Source organism: Neomonachus schauinslandi, chromosome 13 (assembly GCF_002201575.2).
Source record: "Neomonachus schauinslandi chromosome 13, ASM220157v2, whole genome shotgun sequence".
Lineage (NCBI taxonomy): Eukaryota > Metazoa > Chordata > Mammalia > Carnivora > Phocidae > Neomonachus > Neomonachus schauinslandi.
This window is the reverse complement of record NC_058415.1, coordinates 29,053,303-29,075,280: the sequence shown is the minus strand read 5'-3', so window position 1 is coordinate 29,075,280 and position 21,978 is coordinate 29,053,303.

Below are 21,978 nucleotides of genomic sequence, written 5' to 3'. Positions count from 1 at the left end.
TCAATATATTTAGGTGTCTTTATCTGATTTCCAACCAAAGAAAAATGTTTTCTTTTAATTATTTATTTAACTTTTAGTGACCAATTTCTAACATAATTTCATTGCCGTCAGAGAACACTCCTCTGTAAAATTTATTGAGACTTGCTTTTATGGCCTATTAGATTGTCAATTTTATATGCCCCTGATTTGCTTGAAAAGACTGCATACTCTGCAGTTCCTGGAGACAGATTCTATGTATAATTTAGGTTGAGTTTGTTAATCATGATGAAATCTTCTTTTGTTTTAAAGATTTTATTTTTAAGCACTCTCTACACCCAATGTAGGACTCAAGCTTACAACCCTGTGATCAAGAGTTTCATGCTTTACTAACTGAGCCAGCCAGGTGCCCCTTTGTTCAAATCTTCTATATCATGATTTTTTTCAGCTACTGAGAGACATGTTTTTAAATTTCCTCCCATGATTATGGTGTGTATATTTCTCATTTCAGTTGTCAAATTTTAATTTAAATATATTGAGGTTATACTAGTAGGCATATACAAATTTAAAATTATTATTCTTGTAAATCTAGAGTGTATCATTATGAACTGGCTCTCTTTATCTCTCATAGTACTCTTTGCCTCAAAGTCCATTTTATCTAATACTCATAAAGCTACACCGGCTTTATTTGGTTAATATTGGTATGGTATATGTTTTTCTATTCTTTATATGTGCCTCTCTTAAACAGCACGTAGTTGAGTGCTTGTTTGTTTTAGTATATGACAGACCGATGATCTTTTTCTCTTATCTGAACAATTAAGTCCATTTATATTTATTATAATTATTGGTGTATTTCCATTTAAATATACAAACTTATCATGTACCCTCTATTTAACCCACTTTTTCTGCATATTTTACTCAACTTTTTTCCGTTTCTTTCTTATGGACTATTTTTATATCACTCTCATTTTTCTTCTTTTGCTAGCTTAGAAGTTATACATATTTTAGACCTACCATCTGGGATCAATCTCCTTAGGCCTGAAGTATTGCCCTTAGAATTAAAGTTAATAAGTGTGTGCTGGTTATAAAATTTCTCAGTTCTTTTCCCTAAGAATGTTTTTATGTCTTTTTCCTTTTTGGAAGATAGTTTTCCTAGGTATAGAATTCTAGGTAATAGTTACCTTCTTTCAGCACATCTAAAGAATCATTCCTCTGACTTCGGGCTTTCAGTCCATTAATCCATTGAAAAGAAATCATCATTATTATTTAATGTGTGGTAGGTTGAAAATCTCCTCCCTAAAAATATGTCCATGTCTTAATCTCTGGAATGTGTTATTAACTTTATTTGGAAAAAAGAATATTTGCATAAGTAGTTAAATGAAGGATCTTGAGATGAGAATATAGCCCTGGATTATTAGGTGGGTCATAAATGCCACAGCAAATTTTCTTATAAGAGAAAGGTAAAGGGAGATTTGATATACACACAGGGGAGGAGGCAATCTAACTACAGAGATGGGAGATTGGAGTGGTATGTCCATAAGCCAAAGGACACCAAGGAATGATGGTAGCCATCCAAAGCTGGAAGAGGCAAGAAATAGATTCTCCCCCAGAGCTCCCAGATGGAGTACAGCCCCACTGACATCTTGATTTCAAACTTCTAGTCTCCGGAATTGTGAAATAATGGATTTCTGTTGTTGTTTCAAAGCACTATGTTTGTGATCATTTGTTACAGCAGCCACAGAAAATGAATATAGCCTGCTTGAGGTTTAGTGTGCCTCTCAAATATGTGAATACATGTCTTTAGTCAGTTCTAGAAAATTCCTATCCATTACCTTTTCAATACTACCTTTGCTACTTTTTTTCCTCATTTGAAAATCAAATATATGTTAGAATTTTCTCAGTACATCATAACTCTTACCTTCTTTTCTATATTTGCCGTTCCGTTTTCTTTTTGTTTCTATATGCGACATCGTGGATCATTTTTTCTGTTCTGTTTTGCAGTTCATGGATTCTGTCTTCTACTACTGAACAAATCTTTTAATTGTTGGTTTTATTAAAACATTTCTTCTGTAAGTTTTGTATGACTCATTTTTATATGTGTAACATGTTTGCCATGTTTTATAGTTTCTATTCCATGCAGATAAATAAGTAAGCATCTAGAAGACCCATTAAGCTAGATAACAGAGCTCCTAGAAGCCAAAGGGCACATGGTTCCACAATAGCTTCATGTGCCCTAATTTGCAATAATTAAGTCTGGAGAGAATGGCATACCTCAAAAAGATCTGTGGTGTGGCCTTTGCAATGGAGTGGACTGGAATGAAATACATAGAAACCTATATTAAAAAACTTAATTTATATTGTTTATATTGGTTAAAGTGATGCCAGCTCATACTAAAAAAGGAGAATGATGCTATGATCCTCATGTCTGTAACTGGTTGTAAGATTTTAACTGGTACTGATGGTTTCACTCCCATTCCACTACTCATTCTGTGTTCCCTTTTGATTGGGGGCTTACTTTTCAGGGTTATTTATCCAGTGGACTGGCCCAAATCTTTATTAACAGAAATATGAGCCCTTTGTCTCACTGCATAGGGTTGCTGTGGTCTTCCACTAATTTTTACCATTGAACATGGTCAAACCATTAGATGTGTCCTCTGAGTTTCACTCATACTCCTCCCTACTCCAGTTATGTGATGTAAATCCTATTCTCCTGGAGAAGCAGAATAAATCAACCTAACCAGTGCTTAGTCCAACTTTTTCTTGAGTACTTAGTGGTATAGGAGCCTCAAATGATCAAGAGGAACGTCATAGCTTCTAATTCAGTGTTGTGTGCCCATTGGGAGCATTCCTTTCTTAGAAATTAAGGTTCTAAATCAATAGACCCTAAAATTACAGAGCCAATAAACAAACTTTGCAAGTGGCAATAAGGAAAAATTTTTAAGTGGATGATAAATCCAGTAATGAGAGGTGTCATGCCCTCTTCAACTCATTAATTCTGGCATTGGGAGAAACCACACTATTGGTCATTGATTCCAAGTACATAATATTATCCCATAAGACAACATACCAACTTCACAAGATGTTGTTGGCAACACACCTAATCTTTAATTGGCTTCTTTGTTGCAAAGTCAAATACATATGTGGGAAGTGAAACTTATTTTCATTTTTCCATTGCCTTACTTCTTCATGGGAGTTTCATGAGCTTCTTTGTCAAAAACACAAAGATGCGTAAGGTATTCAATAAATCATGAATGCAATTGCTGGAAGAAACAAGGTGTGTAGGGAAGCAAATCCAAACCCAAAGTATGTATCTATGCAGGTTCGTCAATTGTAACAAATGTACCACTCTGGTAGGGGATGTTGTTTATGGGGAGCTTTGCATGTGTGAAAGCAAGGAGTGCGTGAGAAATCTCTGTACCTTCTGCTCAGTTTTTAAAAAAGAAAAAAAGTATCTATTTCATGCCCCCTCCACTGTTGGGGAGGCTTGTCCTCCCAGGTTATGTGTTAATTGACTGTGTATGTTATCAGTGAGGCTTCTGATCAACAGCAGGCTATTAGTGGTTACATTTTTGGGGAGTCAAAAGTTATACGTGGATTTTTTATTGCACAGGATGGGGGTGGTGTCACTAAATTCCATGTTGTTCAAGGTCAACTGTACAGTTGTTCTGGCAATCAAAATGAACAAACCACATAACAACATGGATAAATCTCAAAAATATTATGCTGAGTGAAAGAAGCCAGATTTCCAAAAATATTTTTTATATAAAGTTCTAGAATTAGCAAAACAAATCTAATTTATTGTGATTGAAATGAGGTCAGGGGTTGCTTTGAGAGTATGGGGTAGAATTATCTAGGAAGCAGCACAAGAGAACTTTCTGGGAAATAGAAACTTTCTGTATCTTACTCAGGGATACACATTCACTGAGTTATACAGTTAAGATCTGTGCTTTTTACTGAATACAAATGGTACCACAATAAACAACATATGATATATGAATGTGTATGTATACAAATATATGTGTGTGTATGGGGGTATATATCTGTTCTTTGCCCCACCCCTTTCCAGGCCTCCCTTGAGAAGATATAAGATCTAGGAACTAGATAATACAGTCCCAGAGAAAAGCAAGGCAAGTCCAAGGATGACAGAAAAGAAGGCTCAGGATGATAGCTGTACCATAGGCCCAGATGGAGGGAGAATGGAGGTCTTCAGGAGGGAAGTCTCTAAGTAAGTCTCTAAGTAAATAATAGAACAGATAGATTTCTTCACAAGGAAGCCTGAGGACTGTCCATGTAAAGTTGTACTGAGAGGTTATTAAAAGGTGTGGGAAAGAAAACTAAGGAAAAGAAAAAGAAAGGCAATCATTAACTACAAAAAGGAAAAGTAAGGAAGGTACTATGATCAGAGTACTCTGTAATACTCAGCTGAGAACAATATTTATATAATCTTAATAATGTAAATACTAAATATTAATCAATTCTAAAATTTGTGACATAATTATATTGGGGGACAGAGGAGGGAAGGCTGAGGGGATGGATCTTCTACGGTAATATCAAGCAAGTAGATAAAATGGGCAAATTAAAAGAGGTCAGGGTACACACAATACTTTGAATTATGGACATGTAAATGCCAGGAAAAAATGGCTTAAAAAGTTGATAGTAGTTGCCCAGAGGAAAGGAATGGAGCATGATGAAAGCAGGAAACACTGTGCTTTGGCACAAACTATTGAATACTATTTCTCTTTATAAGTATTATAAATGTACTGCATTGATAAAATAATGATTACCTAAAAATTGTGTGGACTTTAAATTGTATTTACAAGGTAACATTAGGGGCACCTGGGTGGCTCAGTTGGTTGGGCGACTGCCTTCGGCTCAGGTCATGATCTCAGGGTCCTGGGATCGAGCCCCGCATCGGGCTCCCTGCTCAATGGGAAGCCTGCTTCTCCCTTTCCCACTCCCCCTGCTTGTGTTCCCTCTCTCACTGTCTCTCTCTCTGTCAAATAAATAAATAAAATCTTTAAAGAAAAAAAAAAAAACAAGGTAGCATTAGCCTTTTCCAACAACAGAGTTCTCAACCTTCTAGGGAGATGTTTAGAATAATTTGGAAAAAAAACTGAAGCCATTTACTAAGGTAGTTTATTAATTCAAGAGGCCCTGTAGGCACACACAACAGACACTGCAATTTATCTTTACTCATTTATTTGTTTACTTGTTTCAGAGGTTCAAACTAAAAACATATAAACAAACAAAAACATTGAAAGCAGCTCAGCAGCAAAGAAGAAATGGGAACCCTTACCACCCTGTGGTGAGCAATGCAAGGATCCCTCTCCTTAGGCAATTTACAGACTGGAAGGGCCTTTTACCCCCATCAGCCAGTAAAGTAAATACAGTATTTCCTCGATTCTAAGATCACCTATTCAAAAACCACTATCGATTTAATAACAACTTTGGGGCAGGCATGGTTGGGAGAATGATTGGCAAGCCTACTTTGGCTTGAATTGCAAGATGCATCCCACTTTCAGAAATATTATGTGAAGACCATGTATCTCTCAACTGAGGGATGCTTTAAATGCCCTGTTTATTGGTCTTGTTCTACATGTCCCATCTGGGGCCTGTTGACTTCAGGATTTTTATACAGTTGTGCAGTGGATACATTACCCCGAGGCACCACCCTGAGGTGGTGGTTCCCTCAGCTGAGGCCCTGGTTCCCCCAGCTATATTGAGTGTTGGGTGCCAACAGCACTTAAAGGACTCCTTTCCTACAATTTGCCTTTGGTTCAGAAGAGACACTTTTCCCAAGTTCATGCCCCTTCCCTGGAACAGCTTGCATCTAAGGAGTGGTGGGCCAGGAGTATGAAAGCTCAGCCCTCTGAGAACCCTTTCAGCTCCAGAGCTGCCTGGGTGTTGACTGAGGCCTTTGTTGAGATTGCCTGGCAGCTCAGCTTCTCCCTCTGCCCAGTCCTGCCTGGAGGATCCCCTCCATGGATATAGAGCTTGAGCGAACTCCCCACAGAACTCCAACATGCAAATCCCTCGAAGCTTCCTGGGATGCCAACCTGGGACAAAGTCGAATTTCAGCCTTTGGTCTCTCCCTTCATGCTGAAGGTAAGATTCTTCTGGCATTTAATGTTTTTAGGTCTGAGAACATCATCTCTCTCAGTGTGGAAAGGAAAGCATCATATCTGAGGCTTTGACTTACTTCCTAAGGCCCAGGGCTGGTGCTTTTCTGGGGCAAAGCCATTCTCTGCGTTCCTGAAGATGTGACTCAGACAGAGGCAGTCTACCACTATCACTGATGTGACATCTGACTTCTGCAAATTAGTTACTGTCCCTGAGCCTTCATGTCCTACTTTGTAAGATAAAGACAAATGAGAGAATTTGTGCTAAATACTTTCTAGTATTTACTAGAAAGTATTTAGCACAGGCCTGGCATGTGGCAGGGGCTCAAGGAACATTCTTTCCCATTCCCAGTCATCTGCCCACACCCACTTTGCTCTGAACATCCTATGTAGGGTTATGGAAATGGGTTCGGCCTGGTTCAGAGAGGATGGGGCCGGCAGTGAAAGAGGGACTCAACCAGACAAACCTTTCAAGGTGCGGCAGACCATGAGGGGTGCTGCCTGGGGTCCCACTCCAGCCCCAGGGAAGAGGCCACCACATTCAATGACCCAAGAGGCACTGAGGGGAGAGCTCAGGCTGCCTCTGGTTCCCTTGGGAACTGGAGGGGGTGTCTGGGTGTGTCCCCTTTCTGCTTTCAGCTGGGAATGAGCTGGTGGAGAATTTTCCCCTCCAAGCAGAGAATTATCTGCTCCTCCCCTGCCCCTCCCCCCCCCATCCACTCATAGCCCACCAGTTCTCTGGGCAACCCTGGTTAGCAGTTTGGCCCTTTCTTGCTGCACACAATTGAAACGGAGCTCCCAAATCTGGTCCATTCAAACATCACGAGGAACACTCTGTTTTTGTCACTCAGCTTCTAGAAACATGACCTTATCCAACACGGGCAAAATGGATCTGGCTTGTCTTCTTCCAGTGACAGTGTGCTTCCTCCCGTGGCATGGCATTTTCTGTAACTTTTCAGATTTAACATTTCAAATTATTTTTAATGGGAGCTCCTATAGACGCTGGGTTCTGGTTATTTTTTTTCCCCCCAAATGCTGAAAGGTTTGATTCTTCCATCTATCCATCAACAAATCGCATTGAATGACGGTGCTCAGTGACCCAGGATGCCACTGGAGACAAAACAGACCATACATATTTTCTGGTCTCCCTGGAAAATTAGTGCAAACACTTTCATCACTGCAGAGAAGGAAAATATGCACGGAGAGGTGAAGATTTGCTTTGTTTTGTTTTGTTTTGCTTTCCTAAGAAGAGATTTCCCCCTCCTCCAAACAGTGAAGTTCATATTGTTCTTATTTGTCTGCAAATTAAGCAGTTAGCTAGAATCCCTGCTCCGCTCACTCAGTTTCTGTGAGCCAAGGCCCTCGCTTCTCTCCACCTTGTCATCCTACGTATTCTAGGACCATAATCTCTCTCCCTCCAGGACTATTTGGAATTCATTCTGGTTTGGCCCTGCCTTGTTAAAAGCAGCACCTAAAATACGTTGATTTGATTTCTTACCCCATCTGTCCTCCTTTTTTAACCCCATTGTAAAGAATCCCCTTTGCTTTATGAACAGCCTGTTTTTATTTTTATTTTTTTAAATTTTTATTCATTTATTTGACAGAGAGAGAGACAGCGAGAGAGGGAACACAAGCAGGGGGAGCGGGAGAGGGAGAAGCAGGCTTCCCGCGGAGCAGGGAGCCCGATGCGGGGCTCGATCCCAGGACCCTGGGATCAGGGCCCGAGCCGAAGGCAGGCGCTTAACGACGGAGCCACCCAGGCGCCCCAACAGCCTGCTTTTAATTCGGTGGAAAGCTGGTTGGGTTGCTCAGCCCCTTTTCTCTCTCCTGCTAAATTTTCCCGTTGATGAAGAGATACAATCTAGCCCTCCGGAAATGAAGCAGGAGGAGAACCAGGAGCTCCGGGCCTCACTGTGACTCTCCCAGTGTGCTGTGAAGTCGTTCCCGTCTGAGAGGTGGGAAGGACGATTCATCTCTTCCTACACAGGAGCGGTGCCTGGATACTTTAAGATGAAAATGTTTGTGTACAGGGTGGTCTATTTAAAACAGTTCCCGAACGATGCAATGCAACTTGAAAAGGAAACTCTTTCAGATGACTCACCCATTTAACAATAGTAATTAGCATTGAGGAATCTTGCTTAGAACACCCAGCAGAACATTTTATGATTCCTTAAGAGTTCACACTCTGCCTGGAGATTCAATCAAGGCAACATATCAAAGACTGACATTCAATTTCATTTGTGTAAGTTTGGAGAAGGGGAGATGGGGTTTACCAACAATTCAAGAGAAAAGGACTTAGGGAATTTAGGAGACTTCGAATTCAGATAAGCCATTAGTGCAACCTAGTCATTCAAACAGCCAATAAAATGTTGGGATGCATTAATGAAAGCCTAAGGTCCCAAACAAAGGAGGTAATGACCCCATAGTACTCTTTGATGGTCAAGGCCATATTTGGAGTATTTTTTCAGTTATAGGTGATGAATTTTAAAATAAATATCAACAAACCAAGAAAGCATCCAAAGAAGACAGCCTGAAAAATGAAAGATCTGGAAACCATACAAAGTACTCATTTCTAGATTAGGTAGGAGAACAGGCTTCAGAGTTAAACAGAACTGGGTTCCCAGCCCAGCTCTATAATTTACCAGCTTTGAACTTGGACAAGTCACTTAACCCTGCTTCTGTATCATCATCTATAAAAATGGGGATAATAGTACCCATATCATTGGCTTATTCTGTGGGTTAAATAAGATCATTCATGTGTACCTTGTGCTCAGTGCCTAGCATATAGCATGTGCTCAATAAATATTAGTATTATTGTTAACACTGACAACAAAAATAGTGATTATGATATTACCTTCTAGTTGTGCAGCATTTTCAGTTTCTAAATTGACTTTATATCATCATGTTTTCTAAAATTCATATTTACTCTGAGTTAGGCATTCCTGTTCTCATTTTCAGAAGTAGAGAACTTCACGGGCCCCACCGGGTCCTTTCCTTTATGCTCCCTTACCAAGCGCGAATCTCCTCTGCCACCACCACAGAGTCTTCACGACCAGAGCACCATCTGGGCACCCAGGAGCTGATTGAGTGAAGCCACCCTACGCCTGAGGAGGGGGCCGGGGGGAGCCCCAGAGGGAGGGACCCTGACAACAGATTGGGCCAATTATTGTGACCACGGAGCTTCTGGTCAACCTGGTCTTCTGGGAACAACTGTATCTGTAAGTGATCAGCTATATCTATAGGAGCACTGTGCATGACGCTCATGCTCACTTCCCTGAGAACGGAGAGCCCCACCTTGGCACCAGCAGAGCCTTGAGCAAGTGATGTAACTTCTCCACCTTGTTTCCTCAACAGAGAAACAGAGTCCCTCTCTGTAGCAGGCAGTTCTTGAAGCAAATGTGTAAGCACATCAAAGTCCTTTGAAAAAACTAGAAAGTGCCCACAATAACACTGCTAAAGTAATTTCAAAGCAGATGATACTAGCTTTTAAACATCAAAAACTCTGTAAGTCAAGGCTACATTAACTATAGCAGACTTGCGTAAGTCACGGGGTTCACTGTCAGACATTCATAAATGGAGTCACTAGGGGCCCAAGAACTTTACCTGGAGTGGAGGCCCCGCCTTTATCCCTGAGCCCAGAGCCTTCTAGCTCAGCAGCTTGGCTCCCCCAGCCCTGCCTCAGCCACCCACCCTAAGCCTGGGCAGCCAGGCCCCCTCACCTGGCCTCCCCCTTCCATTTGGGGACCCCTGGACTTTTCTGGTGTCCTGGTCTTTCACCCTACCTCAGCCCTTTCTCACTTGTGGTTTAGGCACCCCTCTTACTTCTGGTTACTCTTCTGGCACAAACCCCGACCCCCAGAGATCATCACTCAGGCCAGTTTTCCATCCCTGGGGCAGGGAGCAAAGGGATTCAAATCCCACTGTCCAACTTCACCTTCAGTGGCACCTCAAGGTCACAGCATCTGTGGAATTGAAGTCTGAGCCTTAAAATGGCATTTAGGGGACTGTTCATGACCTTGGCCTTGGCGATGATCTCATGGATGTAAGACCAAAAGCACAGGCAACAAAATCAAATATAGACAAGTGGGACTACATCAAACTAAAAAATGTCTGCACAAAAAGGAAATAATTAAAGGAGTAGAAAAACAGCCTACAGAATGGGAGGACATATTTGCATATTTATATATATATAGCCAATAAGAGGGTTAGTTCTAAAATACATAACTATAACTCAATAGCAAAAAAACCCCCAAACCCTAATAACCCGATTTTAAAAATGGGTAAAGGACTTGAATAAACATTTTCCAAAGAAGACATCCAGGGCACCTGAGTGGTTCAGTCGATTAAGGTTAAGCATCTGCTTTCGGCTCAGGTCATGGTCCCAGGGTCCTGGGATCGAGTCCAGCATCGGGCTCCCTGCTCAGCGGGGGGTCTGCTTCTCCCTCTCCCCTTGCTCCTCCCCCTGCTCATGTGCACTCATGCTCACCCTCTCTCTCTCTCTCTCTTTCTGTCAAATAAATAAATAAAATCTTCAAAAAACAAAAACAAAGAAGACATCCAGATGGCCAACAGGTATGTGAAAAGATGCTCAACATCACTCATTATCAGAGAAATACAAATCAAAACCACCATGAGATAGGGGGGTTATTTTGTACCCTGTTGGTGGGAATGCAAAATGGTGCACAGCTATGGAAAACAGGAGGTTACTCAAAAAATTAAAAATAGAACTACCATATGATCCAACAATCCCACATCTGGATATTTATCCAAAAGAAATGAAATCAGGATCTCGAAGAGACAGTAACACTGCCATGTTCATTGCAGCACTATTCGCACTAACCAAGGTATGGAAACAACCTAAACGTCTACTGATGGATGAATGGACAAAACAAATGTGGTATTTACCTACAGTGGAATATCATTTGACCTTAAAATGTGAGGAAATCCTGAAATATGTGACAACATTGGATGAACCTAGAATATAATGCTAAGTGAAATAAGCCAGTCACAGACAAATATGTATGATTATCTCAAATAATCAAACTCAAGGAAGCAAAGAATAGAATTGTGGTTCTATTCTTCCCTCTGCCCCTCCCCCCACTCACTCACTCTTTCTCACTCTCTTTCAAATAAATAAATCTTAAAAAAAAAAAAAGCCACAATTTCCAAAAGATAGTGAGTTGGCAGAACCTGATGGTGTCCATCCAATATCCATTCTCTCCTTGTTCCTTACCATCAGCCTGAGACTTTACCTGGGGCAGCAGTGGGCCCAGAAATCACTCACTTTCCTCTGCGTTTAGGGATGGTCACATTACCCAGTTCTAATAGATAAAATCTGAACAGAAGTCACTGAATGGGTTTTAACTTCATTCTTACTATGATCGTCTTCTATCATCTGCCCGTAGTAATAGAAGAAGTTTGTATGAAGCATGAATTCAAGCGTTTTTCCTACCTAAGCAAACTAATACAGAACTAAATATCATGAAAGCCAGGTGGGCAACACCTGGAAATAGCATATTGGACAGAATCTTTAATAAGGTACAACCCGCCTTTTGCCCTCATCACAAAAATGTAGAACTGTGGTTAGACTCCAAATTTGGGGGTCTTTTCAATTGATCTAGACAAAGCAGTGGCAGTAGACCAAGGGAAGGGAGGCAGGTGAACTGTGAGTCTTTTCCTCTCCTAAATTTGGTAATTCTGAATGTCACAAAGGTCCTTTGTCTAAGAACACTGCATGTTCCAAGCTATTCCCGGAATTTTTTAAATGGATTCCATTTTCCTGGAGGAGTAGCTTGTAACGATCTGCTTGGCTCTCTGCCTTTACGGCCCTCTACCGTAGTCACTTACCCCCCATTTGTAGAGTCAGCCCTGCTCCCAACCCTGTACTCAGGCAGAGGGACGGTACAGCAACCCAGTCTCTTCTGCCTGTTTTTAGTGGTCTCTGGCCCATCGACAAAAAACAAGGGTCCTGGTTAGTCTCTGGTAGAGATGGGCATTTACTCCTGGGTAGAAATAAACAAACAAAAAGATGTGTTTATTTTTCAACGTCTGTGTGTAAATGTAAAACAAATGTGAAATCTTAAAAAATAAGTATTCCTAAGCACTTGCCAAGTATCAGCACTCCTAGGTGGCCAAGGCATTCAGTGCGTGAGAACCTTCTGCTTCCAATTGGTCATAGGAGGCTTAGGGGATCCTTTAGGATTTATTCTAATTTTCCAGGAAATATCCCATTGAAAGGGAGAAAAAAATACTTAAAAAAATAATTCCATGAAGCTTCCATTATACAACCCTTAACATACAGCCTCTTCCTTTTGAAGCTCACACATTTCCATACTATCCTATTTTTGTTCAGACTGGTCAAAACTGGGCTTCTTTTATATATATATTATATATATATATATAATTTAAAGAAAGTGATTTGATGAAATTTAACAGCCCTAATGAATTAAGCTGAGGAAAATGCAGAAGGCTTTAATAACAGCAAACCTGTTGAAATGAAAGAGCCTATACATTGTTCTACTGACAGACTTACTAGCAGAGCAAACCAGATGTAGGTTGCCAAGGGACGTTCAGCTTGTAAATTGTAAGAAAAGAATATATTGCCAGGCTCTGCTGGGCTCCGTTATTTCTTCATTAAAATGCACTGTCAATCAGGTTGAAAAGAAATGTCTAATTAACACCATAGGGCACCAAAAAATTTAGTGTCAGAAACTCAGCTGCTATCCCCCCTTTACAACTGTATCTCTCTAAGCAACTCCATTCCCCTCTTTCAACTTTCCCTCCCCAGTGGAACCCCTCCCCCATATCCTACTTTCTTATGATCAAAAGCATCAGAGAAATTGCAAAGTGCATTGCATTACACAATTCCCTCTTTATAGCTAAGAACCAGCTAGAACTAAAATTTCCAGCAACTTCTCTTCTTTGTATGCCCGGTATCCATGCAAGGACTCAAATACAATGGAACATAACAAAACCAACAGGTTCCACCTTGAGGTCTCCCCTTCCAAGATGTGGAAGAATTAAGAGTTCTCACTTGGCAGATTCTAGTCCTGGCTTTACCACCAAACTGCTTGTGTGACTTGGGGAATGTCCCTTCCATACTGCTGAGCCTCAGCTTCATCACGCATAAAATAGAAGTAAGTCATAAAAGGTCTTGTCAGCCCATGTCAAGGATTGCTTCAAGGATCAAATGAGACAGGGTGTACAAATGGGCTTTGTAATATTTAATGCATGATTATTACCCCAGTATCAGCAGAGTTGTGTGAAGTCCGTATGTGTCTGGTTAGTAGGAGGATGTGTCTGCATCCTGATGCCTCCAGAACAGTCATGGTCCCTCAGTCCCTCTGCTTTCCTCTGTTCACACATTGCTCATGCCCAGCAATAGGCACTATTAGAGACAGAGTGGAAGCTGAGGGTAAACCAGGCGATTTGGGTTTGGGGAAAGTTCTAGAAGAAGGAAATAAAAGATGTCAATCAGAGACTCTAGGACATAGACTAGAATCCTCCCTACTCGCTTGACAGCCAGGCATCAAATATCGTTGGTTTCTCCATCACGATGCTTCTCTCCCGTCCACACGCTCTTTCCATTTTCATCTCAGGATCACATGCTGGCACTCCTGCCATGGAATTGTTGGTTGATTTTTGTCCATCTTCTCCCCTCGAGTTTCTTCTGCACATAGGTACCAGATTAGTGCTAGTTAAACCCCGCTCAGCATATGGCAGTCCCCTTCGGCAGATTTCAGTGGTTCAATTGTGTCTCTATACAAAGGCCCCTGTTCTTCACCTGGCATCTGAGGCTCCCACAGTTATGCTAGCATGTGACTGGCTCACCTCCCATCACTGCCTTTCTGTGTGTGCCTGATCATTTTGAAGTTTTTTGTTCTTTACTCATACATATAATAGCCCTTTCTATTTCTTCAAATATAATCCAATATAGGCATTGTATATTCTGTGTGTGATCATTCTAAAGTTCTATTGTGTGTTGTTTGCTGACTCTCATTCATGGTACCTGTTTTCTCACACGTTCTCTGATTTAAAAAAAAAATGACTCACATTCTCTATAATTTTATCTAAAAAATTATTTGAAGCCTGAATTTAAGTTTTCTCCAGAGAGAATTTTAGTTTGCATTCGGCCATGTATCTGGGGTGCTATCAACCCTGGTTCACTTTGAACTAAAATTCTTGGTTTGAGGTTTAACTTTCAGCAAGGTAGGGGCACCTGGCTGGCTCTGTGATAGAGCATGTGACTCTTGATCTCAGTGCTGTGAGTTTAAAGCCCAAGCTGGGCATGAAGCCTAAAACAAAACAAAACAAAACAAAAAACCTCTCATCAAGATAGGAATGCAGGGAACTTGCATGATTTGGTAAAAAGCATCTACAAAAAAGCTGCAGCTAACACCATATTCTATAGTGAAGTTCATAACAGTCTCGTTCTAATATCATAAACAAGGCAAAGATGAGGGTTCATACTTATCTTATTCAACATAATACCATAAGTTCTAACCACTGCAATAACACAAGAAAACAAAATAAAAGGTGTACAGAATGGAAATGAAGAAATAAACTGTTCCTATTTGCAGATGATATAATTGGCTGTGTATCCCAAGCTATCTATAAAATAACTAAAACTGATAAGTGAGTTCAGGGAAGTTGTAAAATGCAAGAGCAATATGTAAGTATCAATCATATTTCTATATTTTAACAATGAACATGTGGAAAATGGTATTTAAAAGGCAGTATCATTTATAATTGCTGCAAATAAAATGAAATACTTAGCATATGCTTGATAAAACATGCAGGATTTGTATGTTGGGAATTACTAAATGTTGGTGAAAGAAATCAAAGCAAACATAAACATATGGAAATACATACTATATTCACGAATTGCTTCCAATTGAAAAACATAGTAAAGATGTCATTTCTCCCTGAACTAATCTGTAGGTTTAATGACATACTATTAAAATCTCCACAAGATTTTTTGTATGCACAGACAAGTGTGTTATAAAAATTATATGGAAAGGCACAAGCCCTGGAATAACTAAAACTATCTTGACAAAGAAGATTAAAGTGGGTGGATTCATTTAATTCAAGGCTTACCATAACAGCTACAAAAAGGCCATGTGATATTGGCAAGGCATAAATACATAGATAAATGGAACAGAATAGAGAACTAGACCCACACAAATATACTCAACTGATTTTTGACAAAGATACAGAAGCAATTCAATGGAGGGACAATAGCTTTTTCAACAAATGGTGCTGAAGCAATTGGGCATAGACACAAACCTTATAACAGATGCAAAAATCAACCCCAATGGATCAGAGAATTAAATGTAAAATGTAAAACAATAAAACTTCTGAGAAAATCTTTAGGATCTAGAGGTAGACACAGAATTCTTACACTTGATAGTAAAAGAACAGTACACTAAAGGAAATTTTGATCATTTGGACGTTATCAAAATCAAAACCATTTTTCTGTGAAAGTCCTTGTGAAGAACATGAAAAGACAAGTTACAGACTGGGTGAAAATATTTGCAAATCACATATCTGACAAAGGACAAGGACCTAGACTATATAAAAATGTCTCAAAACTCAAGAGTAAAATGAATGAATGAATGAATGAATGAATGCAATTAGAAAATAAGCAAAAGATACAGATATTTTACCAAAAAAAGGACATACAGATAGCAAATAAGCACACGACAAGATGACAACATCATTAGCCATCAAGGAAATGCAAAAATTTAAACAACAATGACATATCATTATACACCTATGAGATTGACTAAAATGAAAAAATAATGAGGTGCGCCGGGTGGCTCAGTTGGTTAAGTGTCAGAGTCTTGATTTTGGCTCAAGTCATGATCTCAGGGCCGTGGGATCTTAGGGTCATGGGATCTCATGCCGTGGGATCCCTGCATCCAGCTCCATCAGCGGGGAGTCTACTTGAGATTCTCCCCCCCCCCCCTCTGATCCTCTCCTCTCTCCCTCTCTCTCTCTCAAATAAATAAATAAATCTTAAAATAAAAATAAAAAATAGTGAGAACATCAAATGCTGGTAAGGATGTGGAAAAACTGGAATCACTCATGCATTTCTGGTAGGAATGTAAAATTGTAAAGCCCGCTTTAGAAAACAAGTTCATAGTTTCTTACAAAATTGAACATGCCATCAATTGCAGTCTTGAGCATTTATCTCAGAGGAATGAAAACTTATATTTACACAAAAACTTGTACATAAATGTTGGTAGGAGATTTATTTGTAATAGCCAGTGTGTGTGTGCTTAAACAAACTTTGCTACATCTGTATCAGGAAAAACTGCTCAGCAATAGGAAGGAATTATTGATACATGTAATGAGTTGAATGAATCTCCAGGGAATTATGCTGACTGGAAAAAAAACAATCCCCAAAGATCATATACTGTATTATTTCATTTATAGAACATTCTTGAAATGACAAACTTATACAAATGAAAAACAGATTAACAGTTGCCAGGGGTTGAAGATGAGGGGATGTGGGCACATGTGTCGGGTGGGGGCAGGGGGCCCTACAAAAGGGCAACAAGAGAGATCCTTGTGATAGAACTGTTCTGTCTCTTGACTGTATAGTCGTCAATGTCTTGGTTGTGATTTTATACATAGTTTCTAAAGATGTTACCATTGAGGGAAACTGGATAAACCCTATACAAATCTCCCTGTATTATTTCTTACAATTATACGTGAATCTACAATTATCTCAAAATTTAAAAGCTCAGTTTAATCTTAAAAATATTTATGCACACACGGTAATAGGAGACAGAAATGTACACAGAGGAAGGAGCGTTAAGCAGGGAATTAGGAACATTTTCATGGATAATATGGCCTTTCGCATGATTCTTGCAAGGTGAGTGGATGTTCCCCAGATGGACAAAGAAAGAGAAAGAGCATTGAATCAGAGGAAATATTCTTCCCAGATGGGTAGACAAATTTGTCCACTGAGGGGGAAAAAAAAAGAAGCAGCTCAGGATATGTTATCTTTTTAATTGGTATTTCCAGGGGTGCCTAAAGGCCTCCAGAAGAAATCAACCAAGAACAGGTATAATCAGAAGGTCAGCTTAGCTTGAATGAAACTGTGTCTGTTCCAGTCCATTTTAATGAAATAAATTAACTTGCTGATGTAGAATTAGAAATTTGGAGGTAACTTTTGAATTATGACCAAAGTAATTATTTTGTTGATGAATCATGTTTTTCTCAAATATAATTAGGAGAAATAAATGGATCAATGCTTTCATTTGAGACACTGTGACACAAGAGATTTCTACCATAGTGTATTTATTATAGGGGTATTTTGTTTTCAGCAAAGCCTCTAAGGGAGTCTCACTCCTCTGTTTTGCCTAACTCCTCCATAGGGAGGTCTGAGATTCCAGAACGCATCATCATTTTGAAATGCAGGTTAACACAAAGATGGGATTAAGATAAGCAAATTAGCTTAATATCCACATTGGAATGCAAGTCTTCAAACAGTGGAATATTTCTGTGCTTACTGTGATCTCATCCTCTCATTTTCTGTCATGAATTAACCGGCTTAGAGAAGAGCGTTGCTGACCACCACAATAACTGGAGACAGATTCTAAACCACAAGATCTGATGGCACTCCAAAACTAGTTCATGAGACTCGGCTCAGCGTATCCGACTATCTATGAATGAAGGGAATATTTGCATTGTTAGTGTAAAAACAGCAAGTTATTTCATCAGCTCTTAAGACATCTCTCAGCAGTAGCCACGTCAGCAGCCTGAAGCTGCCAAGGATGCGGACTCGCAGGCCTTCACCCCGGACGGGGGGCATATTTGTAAATGTTACTCAGTTATTTTTTTGTTTCTAGGTCATCTAGAATGCTTCCTTTATTCTCAGACTCCAGACTGAAACTAACCTGTTGAGTTTTATCAGGGCCGACTGGCCCTAGGAAAATGGAGAGAAAGAGAAGAGCCTTGTGTTTGGCCTCCATCTCCAATTCCAACAGCTTATTTTTTTCCCTTCACCTCTCTCTCAACTCCCCATATTCCTGGACCACCCCTCACAATCTACCTGCCTTCTGCTAGAAATCTCCTAGAAATCTGGATTTGGAGTGTCACCAGCCTGACCAGGGCAGAGAATCTGCCATGCAATTGAGTTGTAGATGAGCCTTTGTCTTAAATCAACTTTGAGAAAAGGCACAAAGCAAAATGTGTGGAGGCCTGGAGAGATCCGGTGGCTATATGATGATCCAATGGAGGTGATTCCCAATTTGTCAAGTAGCATAGTGATGGGCTGCCAACACACAACAAATCTTTAATAGGCATCTTCCCTGTTCCAGAAGCTCTGCTAGGTACTGGGGAGAGCAAGAAAAAGATGTAATCCATGCCTTCAGGTAGCTCGAGATCTATGAAGAACACAACAACTAAAGGAAACAATTAGAACACACTTAGTTGCTCCACCTTTGAGTTTCCATTGCATTAGGCACAAACGTCTGTTGGCACTTACCTCACACCATGGTTTCTCCAGGTTCTAACAGTGTCAGGCATACAGCAGGCTCTCAAAAATATCTGATGAAATAATGAATGAATAAACAAATGAACAAACAAAACATTATTCAAGTTACCAATATAGAGTGTGGCAGAAGCAATTAACTCTGGCTGGAGAAAAAGGAAGTCTTAATGAGAGATGGTAATTGGAACTGAGACTTAAAGCACATCTAACACAGTGTCTGACCTTGAATGAGCCCATAATCAAAGATAAATTGATTAAGTTCAGGTAGAGAAGAGGAATTTGGAGGCCAGGGTGTTTTTGGCAGAAGTATCTTCAGTACCTAGCTTAGTGCCTGGCACATGGTAGGAACACAAGAAGGAAGGAAGGAAGGAAGGAAGGAAGGAAGGAAGGAAGGAAGGAAGGAAGGAAGGAAGGAATAGATGAAAGTAACAAATAGCATATACAAAGTCAACAGTATTGTGAAAAAGTAGGCACATGTAGGGAATGGTATATTTGGAAAATTATATAATCAGAAAAGGGAGAAAAACAGATTGTTAGGACAAAAAGAATGGAAGATAAAAGAAAAGTGTAATGCAAGGAACAGAGCTGCTTGGAAGAGAGGAATGGGACAGGGAGAAAAGAAATTTTTAAATGAGAGCCTGGGAATAGTTCAGGACTACAGAACTGAAGGTCTGCTTGTTATGAGAAATGAAGTTAAGTATCATATATCACCAGAGTCAAAAGAGCTTGCAGGCAACAGGACTCTGCCTAGGAATAGAAGTATGTAATTCATTAAGAAAAGATGAAGACTCTAACAATCATGGTCCAGAAGGAGCTGATCCATAGGAAAATAAAAATAAGAAGAGTCAAAAAAAATTGATTATCTCTAAGCTGTGGCAAATCTGAGTGAGCTTTATTAGACTGTGTATTAGTTATCTATTGCTGCATAACAAGTTATCTCAAAAGTTTGTGGCTTTAAATAGCAATAAATATTACATCACATAGTTTCTGTGAATCTGGAATTCAGAGGCAGCTGAGCTGGTGGAGGGAGGACCGAGGGGCAGGAGGAATTTGGGGTGATGGATATGCTCATTGTGCTGATTGTAGTAATGGCTTCCCAAGTATATATACGTGTAATTTCTTTTAAGTCAATTATGTATCAATTAAGCTGTAAAAAAAAGAATACAAGATTTTTTTTTAAAGATTTTATTTATTTATTTGACAGAGAAAGACACAACGAGAGAGGGAACACAAACGGGGAGTGGGAGAGGGAGAAGCAGACTCCCCGCCGAGCAGGGAGCCGGATGCGGGACTCGATCCCGGGACTCCAGGATCATGACCTGAGCCGAAGGCAGTCGCTTAACCAACTGAGCCACCCAGGCGCCCGAATACGGGATCTTAATTTACTTCCCTTGTACCCTTTCTCAAGAAGGTACTGGAGGATGTACTCCCCCAAAATAGTGGGGTAAAGCAAGAACGGAGAAGACGTGGGATCCAGGCTACAGGGAATTCAAAGCAGAAGAAAGAAAAGGGAATCTCAGGACAAGGGTGAAAGGTTATGCAGGAAATCTGGAGAGCAATCAAGTCAGATAGGACTAAGTTAGAAAGCCTTTGGAGAGATTTCTTCAAGATGAAACTGATAGAATGGCCAATAGGTCCTAATATATTGAGAGGAGATTTGCTCAAACGGAGAAGAGTCTAAGGATATCTTATCGTTATCACATGTACATAGAAGACTTAGCATATAATTAAATAAGAAAATTATCAACTCCAAGGAAAATCAAACATTGTGCAAGAAAATGTCTTTGACGTGGCTCTGCTTTGGATGATCTTCCATCTAAATCTATCATGGTGAAAATGTCAATGATGCATGTTGGTCTAGCTAAAGTTATTGTAGAACTATATTGGGAGGATGAGGGTAAGGGAAGTATATGTGTGAGGTAGGACTAAGCCAGTCCAGGGATGAAATCCTCATTGTCCATGGTGGGAAACAATAGATAATTTCTAAAATTAAAAAATCTGAAAGTCACAACACATTTAGATATATATAGAAATCACTAGAGAAGGAATAGCTGACAAATTGGGAAAATTGCCGCTGGGAGGAAAGGGCAAGAAATGGGGAATGAGCGGGCCAGGATCTGTGATGTAGGTAACAAGCCTTCCTGAACCATCGCACTCAAACTCTATGTGTATGTAATTTTGATAAAATTGAGAACTAAATTAACATATATGGTGCGATAAAAAAATACCTCATTTAGGATAACGGGGTTGGTTGTACAACAATGAATATGCTTAATGCCCCTAAAATGTAAGCTCAAAAATGGATAAAATGACAAATTTTATGTTATGTGTATTTTACCACAATAAAAAAATGCATTTATTCTAAAAAAAATTGTGAATAATATGCCAAAATCTTCAATGAATGACAGATGACAAAGACCGCATCGGGCAAGAGATGGAGGAGGGGCGCAGAGTGCAGGTTGAGCCCAGAAGGGAGTTGGTTGGTGAATAAGACGTGTGCATGGTGGCATGGATAGAGTATGATTATGTCCCCATCTTGGAGACTAACTAGGACTTCAGGGATCTGAGGTGTGTTGAGTTTAACTGGCTGGAAATTTACCCCCTAAAATAGTTTTTTGGTAAGTGGGAAGATCTGGGGGTCTTCATCTTCCGTCTCTTGTGGGTAATGCTACATGCCCACTGCTAGAGTTTGTTTCTCTCAACAATAATTCTCTGGGCCAGATAGACACTTCAGTAGAAGCATTCTTTCTTCAAATGTGTGACCCTCCCTGGTGAAGCTGCTTTTTCTTGCCAAGCACTGTTGTAATAATAGTCTATTTCCTCTCTGTGTTGATGTGACTTAAATATCCAAGAACAGCCCCAGATTTGGGGGAGAGGAGTTACCTGGGGTCTTCATCATCCCAAGCACAATTACCTACAACTGACAAGTCAAGCCGCGAAGGATTGCCGTATTTCCCATCTCCTCAGTGAAATCTCTGACAATCCCAACTTGAAGGGAGGGTTCATTCTGTCCCATTTGTCTCATGTATATTATAATCCAGAACGTTCTCTTGGTTCTTCTAATGCACCGATTACTTTGTTTTATTTTGAATCAGTCAAATTATCCCTCACATTGCTTTTTTTTTCTTAATACCTTTGATTCCTGTCACCCAATTTTCCCACCCCCCACCGTCCGCCTTTGACAACCACTAATCTATGTATCTGAGTTTCTTTTTCTTTCTTTTTTTTTGCACTGATTCCTCTGTTCATTGTTTTTTTATTCACATTTTTTTCAAGCACCTACTATGCTGCCCTATACTAGCTGTGGGGGAGAAGATAGCTGTAGAAACCGTTCGAGTTCAGAATGAACGTATTGGAGAGTCCAGGAAAAGGAGTGATTAA